Genomic DNA, 12,641 nt, shown 5'->3' with positions numbered 1-12,641 from the left:
CACAAGAAAGAATAACATCCATTCCAATTGGTTAACAAAGGAATACAATAGCCATTATCAGTAATCATAACCCAAACAAGCTTCGAGAGAAAACACCCTCTCTCCAGTTAGCATAAAAAAGAAGCATTTTTACTTTTAACAACCAAAGAAGCCATTTCGATTAACGCACTCAGTAACTTAAAGAGACAAAAAAAACCCTTACACCAAGAAGAAACCCCCTTACATAAAAACTGGAATTCAATTTTAAATGGGGTGGGACTGCATGATCCTGATTGGATGAGGACAAACCAATTAGAAGGGATGAACAATGGGGGTATATATACCACCAGTCTAGACATGCCTAGGCATCATTCCTGGTGAAATTGCAGAGTTTGTGATTGAAACATCAGATAATATTGAAACTGTACCTGGCTGGAAGCCCGAGAAGAGTTTATTCATCATATCTGCTGGGAAAACACTAGATAATTTATCGGTTCCCCTCCATTTCAGGTCCCATGCCTCCGTGCTGCTTTACTTGCTGAGTTCCTCCAGCATTTTGTACGTTGCAACAGGAAATAGTTTGTGGTTTAACTTTTCCTAATTCCAATAAAAGATCATTGACTTGAAGTTTTAACTCTAATAATCTTCAAACAGCCAACTGGGGTGCAGAGTAAGCTCAGGACTGTAGTAGAAACTAATGATGGAGAATTATTGGGAGAATAACACAAAGAATTGTCAAACTAAGAGCTCAGTTACTCAGGACTTGAGCACACTGACTTAGGCTCAGAGTGACTTTAAACAGAACATAAAGCACAAGGAGCCCTTGCAGGTCGAAATCAAAAACTAATCACTTAAGAATGGGAAGCATAAGGAATTCATGTTCACATAACGAGCATCACAAAAGGCAGTGACAGCCATTCTCTGCTTGAAATACTTTTATGGATGAGTCTCATATTGCCTCAGAAGTAGGCCCAGATGATGGACAAATTCATTCCAGTTATTTATAGTTTTGTTTCATTGAGATAACAGAGCCTGCAAATGGATTACTGTAGGTGAGGAGAAGCAGGTAAAAGGGTCAGAAGATTAACCACACAACCTCATTGCCAGCAACTTCCATTTTCATCTCAGCGATGTCATTAACCTGTGCAGGCCTCAGTGAACCTAGGGCAACCATTTCAATGGTTCCACCACCATTTTCCATCTGCCTGATTGTCAGTGTCATTACAGGGCATGAGTGAGTGCACAATGTAGATTGCTCAATTTGTCTTCACGGTACTTCTTGGATTAGCAATTCAATATGCATCTTTCATCCCACTAAATGTTGTATCTACATTTGGATTTATTAACAATTTAGCTCCATGATATTTTACAATGAAGTTTTTTGAATTTTAAACTGCCAAGGAGGGAGAGAATAGGAATTTATTTTGGGGATTTAAAAGTATTACGGGATTTGGAGGAGAAAGAAAGACATATGCTAATCAGGTTACTCAGTTATCAAGCTGGCCTGCCATTTAGTCACATCGTATCCTGCAGGGCTTTCTGCAGGTTCTTCTTGCTTGAGTTGCCTCAAAAATATATTTTATCTCCTGTATATCTCCTATATATCAAAAATATATATTAAAATAAAATAATCATGTGACAAAGCACATGCAGGTTTAAAGTTAACAGTTTCCAGCAATCAGAGACAATGCATTGACTGACATACCTGACAATATACATCAGGTAATCAGATTAAAAAGGCTTTGTTTCATGGGGATTGATTGCAGTTGTCGCCATTGAATCATGACAAAATCATTCAAAGTGCCTGGACCTGATCAATGGATCAAGCCATTCCATTTGATGAAGTTCAATGTGTGTTTATTATCAAAATATGTACAGTATAATGCAAAGGTCTTAGCCACATGTAAAAAAAATTCTGTAAAGCTTTCAAAAATAGTGAAATGAAAAGTTTCTATTTTTTCAAAATAATTTGCTATAAAGAGGAGTAAACAGTAAAAAGATAAAGAAATCAATATTTGGTGTGGCTGCCTTTTGCCTTTAAAACCGCATCAATTCTCTTAGGTACACTGTCATACAATTTTGTAAGAAAATCAACCAGTAGGTTGTTACAAGTATCTTGGAGAACTTGCCACAGTTCTTCTGCAGACTTTGGCCATCTCACTTGCTTCTGTGTCTCCAGGTAATCCAGACAATCCAGACAGCCTCAATGATGTTGAAATCAAGGCCCTGTGGAGGCCATGCCATTTGAAACTATATATATTAAAAAAAAATTCTTGGGTGTCTAAGACGTTTGCACAGTCCTGTATACTATATATAACTGTAACCCCCTCACTGGACTCCTTAGCTACTTCTGCGAACAGCTTCGTGACTCAGTGGTGGCCTCCTTTCATAGACAATATACATCCAAGGTCAATATGATTTAGGGTTCAACCAAACAGGAACACCGTGATGTTTCAATTAAAGAAGCCTCAATTTGAGTGAATGCGGTATAAAGTCTGCCTAAACACAATTATTGGCCGCCAAGAAATAACTGATCATACACTGTATAAAATTATAAAGTAAGTATATTTACTAAATTCAGCTTTATCAAATAATTATTAGAAAAAAGAAAAGAATAGGGCCCACAATGTGCACATAATCATTGGAGCTCATCTCTTCCTAAACTGGGTATTTGGGGGTGTATCTCTTACTCACAAACTGGACTCACGGTCTGCATGAAAACACCTACCACATTTTCGAACTCCCCTTGAAGCCCATCTCAAGCAAACTGGCTCTCTCTTTCAGGGAGTATTGCTCTTCCTCCTTGGAACCATTTATCATCACAAAGCACTTCTTGCAAGGGGGACTCTCATTTCCATGGCATTCTGCAGCACCTTCCCTTTTGTCCTGCTTTGCAGCTCCTGCCAAAAGACCCCAAACCAGACTACAGTCCTTCAGAAAACTTCTCCCCATAGCTTCACAGCTCCAAGAACCTTTTCTCACATCCCACAATCCTAATTCAGTGGCTCACATTCCTAAGCTGGACAACATGGCTCCTTATCTTAGCCAAAGCCAAAACACACTTTCCAGCATGGCATACTGCTTTTACAGAAGACTGTTAATATGAACTATCTCATAGCATAGCAGTAGAAATCCTAACCAGGGAATTATGCAAACTTGAGATTTGTCTCCTTACAGACAGCCACAAAAAAATAGAACCTGTTAAAAAAAGACCATCAAACACATAATGTATAAACAAAATGAACAAATCATGCAAACAATAAAAAGTAAGCAAATAACATTCAGAACTAAAGTTTACAAAAGCGAATTCACAGCCAAGAAGGCAGCCATGACTGCAGCTGATCAAAGGGCGTGTTAGTTACAGGCCACAGCATCAGTTCAGTGCAAACCTAGCTGAGCAGCAAGTTGAGCACTGGCCAATCCTTTGCCTCTGGCCCTGGCCCTTTCAATCTGGTCCTGCACCTAAATCAGCTGCCCAGTGCTATCATGTTTGCTGTTGTGTGCTGGGGCAGTAGGCTGAGGGTAGCAGACACCAACAGAACCAAACAAACTCATTCGTGAGGCCAGTGATGTTGTTGGGGTGGAACTGGACTCTCTGACGGTAGTGTCTGAAAAGAGGATGCTGTCCAAGTTGCATGCCATCTTGGACAATGACTCCCATCCACTCCATGATGTACTGGTTAGGCACAGGAGTCCATTCAGCCAGAGACTCATTCCACCGAGATGTAACACTGAGCGTCATAGGAAGTCATTCCTGCCTGTGGCCATCAAACTTTACAACTCCTCCCTTGGAGTGTCAGACACCCTGAGCCAATAGTCTGGTCCTGGACTTATTTCCACTTAGCATGATTAACTTATTATTATTTAATTATTTATGGTTTTATATTGCTATATTTCTACACTATTCTTGGTTGGTGCGGCTGTAACGAAACCCAATTTCCCTCAGGATCAATAAAGTACGTCTGTCTGTTCTTCACTCTCAGACCTGGGCCCAGTCACACTCGCCTTGATTTGGCCCATACCTGATTATAAGCATCTTGGGGGACTGTTAGCAGCACATATTTGCTGGGTAGCTAGTTAGCATCATTTTGATTGCTGTGAGTGTCTGAGCACTTAATTGTTATATTGGTTGAATGTGTATAGTCTGAAGATTTTATAAACAGAAGCGATTCTGCAGCCGCTGGATATCCAGAACATCACATACAAAATGCTGGAGAAACGCTGAGTCAGGCAACGTCTACGGAAATAAGTAGATAGTTTATGTTTTGGGCTGAGGCCCTTCATTGGGACTGGAAAGGAAGGGAGAAAGCTGAGGAAAAAAATAACAGCAGAAAACATTGAAATATTTTGCTGAGTAAGTTTGCAGGACCTGTATCAGAATAGAATTACAGGCTGACATTAATATTTCCATGGCAGTCATGAAAAATAATGTTCATACTTTTTCATACTTTAAGAAGCTACATAAATTTTGCTGTGGATTGACTGGACTGAATTCAGTTCAATTATCTGTTAAACGTTCAGTAAATTTTATCCAGTCGCCCATTACTTAAGTCATGATCAGATGGAGGGGCATATTCTTTCACTGAGAGACAGTTCGGTAGGTGTTGTTACAAAGATATGAAGTGATTTATTGCAATCAGCGGAACAGTAGCATTGTCTCGGTATCTGAATGTGGGTAGCAACTTATTTATACAACATAGAATATTACAGCTCAGTACAAGCTCTTCGGCCCACAAATTTGTACCAACATTTTAACCTGCTCTAGGATCAATCTAATCATTCCCTCATCATTAGCCCTCCATTTTTCTATCTGAGTCTTTCTATCTGTCTATCTAAGAGTTTTTTAAATGCCTCTACCACCACCCCTGCAGGGCATTCCATCCTCCTACCATTTTCTGAGTAAAGAACTTACCTCTGACATCCCCAGTATACGTTCTTCTAATTGTGCCCCCTCATATTAGCCATTTCCACCCTGGACAAAAAAGGTCTCTAGTTTATCCACTCGATCTATGCCTTTTAACACCCTGTACACCTCCATCAAGTCACCTTTCATTGTTCTTTGCTGAAAAGAAGAAAAAGACCTAACTCACTCAACCTATCCTCATAAGACATGTTCTCTAGTCCTGGTAAATCTCCTCTGCACTCTCTCTAAAGTATCGATATCCTTCCTATGATGAAGCAACCAGAACTGAACATAATATTCCACATGTGGTCTAACCACGGATTTACAGAACTGCAACATTATCTTTCCACTCCTAAACTAATGGAGGCCAACATACCATATGCCTCCTTAACCACCCTATCAATTTGCATGACAACTTTGAGGAATCTATTAATATGAACCCCAAGATCTCTCTGCTCCTCCACATTGCCAAGAATCTTGCCATTAATCCTGTATTCTATCTTCAAATTCCACCTTCCAAAATGAATTATTTCACACTTTTCCAGGATGAACTCTATCTGTCACTACTCAGCCAAGCTCTGCATCCTGCCAATACCCCACTGCAATCTAAAACAGTCTTCCACACGATCCACAACTCTACCAACCTTCATGTCATCTGCAAACATACTAACCCACCTTTCTACTTCCTCAAAGCAGTCATTTATAAAAATCACAAAGAACAGTGGTCCCAGATCAAATTCCTGTGGAACACCACTGGTCACTGACACTCCATCTGCTACCATCCTCTACCTTCTATTGGCAATCTAAGACAATCTCAGACAAATGTCCCTGTATCCTGACTTTCTGATTGAGCTTAATATGATGTGTTTAACAAATGCCTTACTAAAATCCATATTTGCCACATCTACCTTCATCAATATTCTCTGATGCATCGTGAAAGAACTCCATCAGGCCTCATGAGGCATGACCTGCCCCTAACAAAGCTACGCTGGTTACCTCTGATCAGAATATGTTTCTCCAAATGCTCATAAATCCTGTCTCTAGTTTGCTCAACACTGAAGTGAGATTCACTGGTCTATAATTCCTAAGTTATTCCTACTCCCCTTCTTGAACAAAGGAATAACATTTGTCACCCTCCAGTCAACTGGTACTATTCTTGTGGCCAGTAGAGATACAAAAATCATGACCAAAGGCACAGCGATCTCTTCCCTCAATTCCTGTAGTAAATCTGGACTATATCATGTCTGGTCCCTGGGACTTAACTATCCTAAAGTTTTCAAAGGTTTCACCATATCTTCTTCCTTAATGTCAATATTCTATCTGGATATATTTCATAAGGCATTGAATTGCTTCAGCCAACTCTGTGCCTCGATCGTGTTTTTGCTTTTAGTCTGCTCAGCGCTGACTGCATTGTTTCTCCTTCCAATGCACCAAACATGAAAAGCAACAGCAGACGCTGGAAATCTCAAGTAAAAACTGGAAATGCTTATCCTGATGAAATGGTTATTCTGGTTCAGACTCCATATGTGCTACCTGAGTTGTTAAGCATTTCCAGCGTTTCCTGTCAGTACCAAGCTGAAGCACCTTTTTTTATGTGCAATACAACGGTCTGTGACTTGCTCCTCTATCCCTTAATCTAGATGACATTGAGATGAAACGCTGTTATTGGAAGACCCCCCACCACCCACCCAGTCATACTCTCTTCTCACTTCTGCTATCAGGTAGAAGATACAAGAGCCTCGGGTCTTGGACCACAAGGTTCTCTCACAGCAAATACCTCTCAGTCTGCAGGCTGTTGAATAAAAAGGGATAACTACACTCAACACCCATAACCATTACAAGGACTCTTTTTCTCATTATCTTATGTTCTCATTATTACTATTTATTTATGTTTGTATTTGCACAGTTTGTTGTCTTCTACTCTCTGTTTGATCTTCCATTAATCCCATTATAGTACCATTAAATAGATTTCTTGAGTGTCCCCACAAGAAAATGTATCTCAGGGTTGTATATGGTGACATATATGTACTTTTATAATAAAGTTTAAGTTGAACTTTAATATCCCTCCCTACTAGATCTTACCAATGTTGGTTTTGAAACTTTTAATTGGTGTAATAACAGTCAGAACTGGTTTAATATCAATATGGACAGAGCATGTGAGAAAGACAACTTCCTGATTTTTTTATGAATGCCTTAGTTTTAATCTAAGTACTTCAGTCACTTTTTCTGAACTTCCCAATCATAGGAAATTATTTGTATTAGAAGCTTATTCACACAGCACACAAAAGTGTGCCATTGAAAATAGCTTAACACAAAGTAGAGCATTTTGCACATATTTCATGCTGTTTTAGTGCTCATCCCATTTTTTGGCCAGGAATTTATATATGGTGCCAACCAATGGATAGAGGATTAAGAAAAACAGCGGCGGATTATGAGAAATGATTAGATGGGAAACATGACACTCGTCATTCCAGTGGGCTTGGAGACAGAGTGTGAGCAAAGGAAGGGGATTCCTTCTCTACATCTGAGATAGATTTCTTGATGGCTGAAAAGTGCACGTTCAGCAGCTGTCAGTCAGTCTTCTCTGCCTGTCAGCCTCAAATAAGCCATTATGAAAATGAGTGGCCAGAGATCCTCTATTGTTACGTGCAAGCAATTCATACAATTTTGAAACAAATCCTGAAAGCTACAAGCTGTTAGCTATTCATAAATTCAGAACCAGAATCAAGCTTATTATCATGGGCATGTGCTGTGAAATTTGTTAACTTAGCAGCAGCAGCACAATTCAACACATGATTAGATTAATGTATAGAAAAAATACATTAATTAATAAGTAACAGTGAATGCATATATATAGATTAAAAATAGTGCAAAAACAGAAATAATGTGTTGTAGTATATGGGTTCAATGTCCATATAGGAATCATATGGCAAAGGGAATCACTGAGCGTTCCTGAATCACTGAGTGTGTGCCTTCTGTACCTCCTTCCTGGCAGTAACAACAAGAAGAGGGCATGCCGTTGGTGATGGAGGTCCTTTATAATGGATGTCTCCTTTCTGAGGCACTTCTCCTTGAAGATGTCTTGGATATTATGGAGGCTAGAATTCAAGATGGAGCTGACTCATTTTACAATTTTCTGTAGCTTCTTTTGATCCTGTGCAGTAGCACCACCCCCCACCCCCACACCAAACTGTGATGTAGCCTGTCAGAATACTCTCCATGGTACATCTATAGATGTCTTTGCATGTTTGATGTGACAAACTGAATCTTCTCAAACTCCTAATGAAATATAGTGGCTGACTTGCCTTCTTTATAGCCACATCAATATGTTGAGACCAGGTTAGATCCTCAGAGATCTTGACACTCAGGAACTTGAAACTGCTCACTCTCTCCAGCTATGATACCTCTGTGGATTGGTTCGTGCTCCTTCATCTTACCCCCACAATCGGCTCATTTGTCTTACAGACATTGAATGCAAGGTTGTCGCTGCGACACCGCTTAGCAAACTGGTATATCTCACTCCTGTACGCACTCTCATCGCCATCTGAGCTTCTACCCACGATGGTTTTATCATCAGCTAATTTATAGATGGTACTTGAGCTATACCTGGCCTTATGGGTATAAAGATTACAGTAGTGGACTAAGCATACACCCCTGATTTGCACCATGTTGATCATCATTGAGATATTATCACCAATCCACACGGACTGTGGTTCTGCCAGTTGGGAAGTTGAGGATCCAAATGCAGAGGGAGGTCCAGAGGACCAGGTTCTGTAGCTCGTTGATCAAGACAGTGGGAAAGATGGTGTTAAATGCTGAGCTGTAGTCAACGAACAGCATCCCGTCAAAGATGTTTGTATTGTCCAGCTGATGCAAGGCTGTGAAGAGCCATTGAGATTGCTTCTGCTGTTGACCTATTGTGGTGATAGGCAAGCTGCAGAGGGTCCAGGGTTAACTCCTTTTACTCTGACATGGCATTTTCTACAGATTATGCAATTAATCTGAAATCCTCAAATTTCTGGTATGTTTCTTTGATCAAGTTAAAAGGAATTGCTCTGTATCTGAAAAGAGAATGATTATATCAGACCTGCTTAACACAAATCGACCTGAAGACCAAGTACCTTTAGAAACTTCAGTCTTACAGGTATCTACTATTGTATTTCTCAGCTATTTTCTTGTTTAGTAATAAACAATGTGGTGAAAATTTTAAGCAATTGAGAATGATGTAGAGAAATGTGAGATTATCTGTATTGATAGAGGGAAAATAGCAGAATTTTTCTTTACCGAAGGCATTAAAGAGTGCTGCTATACAATGGGGTCTGTCACAATGTTCACCGGCAATGTTTGAACCCAAGTGCAGAGGAAAGATTAGCTCCCATGTAGAGAGAGCAACCAGAGTTTATTCATTCATATTCCAACAGAACATCGGTGGCTCAGCTGAACTACACCACGAAACATAACTTTCTCAAAACTAGGATTCCGCGATTAGTGCTAATTGGATGTCCACTTAAATAATATGAGTAACATGGAATCACTGAGTCTATCAAAATAAGCCAGAATATCACATTACTAAGAGAGAGCCGCTTATGAAAAACGCAAGGAATTCTAAGTGATAAATGACTCTCGTTAAACAACAACTAACCAATTCAGGCACACTAAAAATGTTTGCAGCCTAGCACTCTCTGGCTCCCCACATAGGCCCAAAGAGCTTACTACAGGGATCTGCAACCAGGTAAATGTACCGCAAAGCTACCATGCAGATTCAGGTAGTTAGACTGTAAGACACAGGAGCAGAAATAGAATTAGGCCATTTCGACCATTAGGTCAGCTACGGCATTCAGTCATGGCTGACCCTTTTCTCCCCTCCTCAGCCCCACTCCCTGGCCTTCTCCATGTAACCGTTGTTGTTGTGTCTAATCAAGAACCTATCAATCTCTGCCTTAAATACGCCCAATGACCTGGCCTCCACAGCTGCCTGTGGTAACAAATTCCACTAATTCACCACCCTCTGGCTAAAGAAATTTCTCTGCATCTCTGTTTTAAATGGACGCCCCTTTATCCTGAGGCTGTGCCCTCTTGTCCTAGACTTCCCCTTCATGGGGAGACATCCTTTCCACATCCACTTTGTCTAGGCCTTTCAACATTTAAAAGATTTCAATGAGATACCCCTTCATCTCTTTCTTATTTATTAGGAAAGCAAATCATTGCTGTCATTGAAAAATGTTGGAGTATAAAAGTTAGGAAAAGTTTGTTCCAACTGTGCATGGCATTGACGACACAAAACCTGAAGTAGTATATATCAATTTAGTCTCCTTATTGAAGGAAGGTTTAGTTATATTGAAGGCAGTCTAGCAAAAGCTGATTGGGTTAAATCCCAGATTCAAAGGATTGACTGATGAGGAAGTAGTAAGAAGATTCAGCTATTAAGCATTGGAACTTATAGGAATAAGAGGTGATCTCACTGAAGCAAATAAGGTTTTGACTTATTTGAGAGTTAATTGAACAATATTTGCCCTAGCTGAGAGAATCGCAAAATAAGAAGTATAGTTTCAGAATAAGAGATGGCTCACTCAAGCCAGAAATGAGTAACTTCTCTCAGAGGAAAGTGAATATTTGAATTTCACTATTACTGCAAACTGTGCTGAATGAATGATGGAACTCGTTCAAGGATGAGATAAACATTGGAATCTTGGACCAGTAAAGAGCCAAGAGGTGTGGAGATAAGGCAGACTGATGCAACTGAGGCCTTGGTATCTTTGTATAGCAGGGCCGGCTCTTACCCTACTTCTTACATTCTTAGAATCTAGTAAGAATGTCTCAAATATTCTTTTGTTGTTTTCTATTGATGTATAAATTAATTATTATTGCTATTTTCACAAAATGTGTTCAAATAGTAATTGACATCCTACTTTGAGCATTTAATCATTTAAATTTTTAAATTAAATTAATTTACCTCACATGTTGCAAGATGGAATTCAAGACAAATAGAGCAGGACTTATATCTTCCAGAATACTGTTGAAAAATATCTGAGGCTGTAAGAAACTGATTTCTTTCTTGCATATTCTATAAGAAAGGGAGTAGAGATAACCCAGGAAATTATAGACCAGTGAGTCTTATTTCAGTGGTGGCAAGTTGTTAGAGGAGATCCTAAGAGGCAGGATTTATGAATATTTGGAGACACATAATCTGATTAGGGATAGTCAGCATGGCTTTGTCAAGTTTAGGTCATGACTTACGAGCCTGATTGAATTCTTTGAGGATGTAACAAAATGCATTGATGAAGGTAGAGCAATGGATGTAATGTATATGGATTTCAGTAAGGCATTTCATAACCTTCCCCATGTGAGGCTCATTCGGAAAATAATGAGGCGTAGGATCCAAGGAGAACTTGCTTTTGGATCCAGAATTAGCTTGCCCACAGAAGTCAAAGGGTGGTTGTAGAAGTTAGTATTCTGCATGGAGGTCAGTGACTAGAGGTTTTCTGCAGGTATCTGTTCTGGGATCCTCTTTGTGATTTTTATAAGTAACCTCAATGAAGTAGAAGGGTGGGTTAGTAAGTTTGCTGATGGCACAAATGTTGGGGCAGTTGTAGATAGTTTGGAGTGTTGTCAGAGCTTACAGAGGGACATCAATAGGATGCAGAACTACAGTTCAGCATTCAACACCATAACTCCTTCCAGGCTCGACAAGAAGCTCAGAGTCCTCGGCCTTCACCTTGCCTTGTGTAGATGGATCCCAGACTTGCTGTCAGATCACCAGCAGGTGGTAAGAGTGGGCTCCCTCACCTCTGACCCTCAACATAGGTGTCCCTCAGGGCTGTGTCTAAAGCCCCCTCATTTACTCTCTGTATACCCATGAATGTGTTGCCACCCACAACTCCAATCTGCTAATTAAATTTGCTGATGACATTACACTGATTGGCCTAATCTCAAATAATAATGAGGCCGCACACAGAGAAGAAGTCATCACCCTGACACAGTGGTGTCAAGAAAAAAAAACTCTCCTTCAATGTCGCTAAAACAAAGGAGCTGGTTGTGAACTGCTGGAGGAATGGAGACAGGCTAACCCCTACTGACATCAATGGTTCTGGGGTTCAGGGGGTGAACAGCTTTAAGTTCCTCAGCATAGACATCGCCGAGGATTTCACGTGGTCTGTACATACCGACTGTGTGGAGAAAAAGCACAACAGCGCCTCCTTCACCTCAGATAGTTGAAGTAGTTTGGTATGGGCCCCCAAATCCTTAGAACTTTCTACAGGGGCACAATTGAGAGTATCCTGACTGGCTGCATCACTGCCTCGTATGGGAACTGTACTTCCCTCAATCGCAGGACTCTGCAGAGTGTGGTACAGACAGCCCAGCGCATCTGTAGCTGTGAACTTCCCACCATTCAGGACATTTACAAAGACAGGTGTGTAAAAAGGGCCCAAGGGATCATTGGGGAGCCAAGACACCCCAACCACAAACTGTTACAGTTGCTACCATCTAGGAAACTATACCACAGCACAGAAGTCAGGACCAACAGGCACTGGGACAGCTTCTTCCACCAGGCAATCAGACTGATTAATTCATGCTGATACAGTTGTATTCCTCTGTTATATTGACTATTCTGTTGCATATACTATTTATTACAAATTACTATTAATTGCGCATTTAGACAGAGATGTAATAAGGATTTTTATTCCTCCTGTATATGAGGGATGTAAGTAATAAAGTCAATTCAATTCAAATCCTCCACAGCAATTAAATCTTAAGGCAT

The 12,641-nt window shown here is 40.2% G+C and overlaps 1 pseudogene; it reads right to left on the bottom strand.

Annotated features, from left to right (window-relative positions):
* LOC140739542 (elongation factor 2-like) overlaps positions 1-12,043 on the bottom strand; it is a 61,791-nt pseudogene extending 49,748 nt beyond the window's left edge.
* Positions 12,044-12,641: the final 598 nt, after the last annotated feature.

Source organism: Hemitrygon akajei, chromosome 15 (genome assembly GCF_048418815.1).
Source record: "Hemitrygon akajei chromosome 15, sHemAka1.3, whole genome shotgun sequence".
NCBI classification, from domain to species: domain Eukaryota; kingdom Metazoa; phylum Chordata; class Chondrichthyes; order Myliobatiformes; family Dasyatidae; genus Hemitrygon; species Hemitrygon akajei.
The sequence above is the reverse complement of the archived record's forward strand: the minus strand, read 5'-3'. Positions and strand labels throughout refer to the sequence as shown.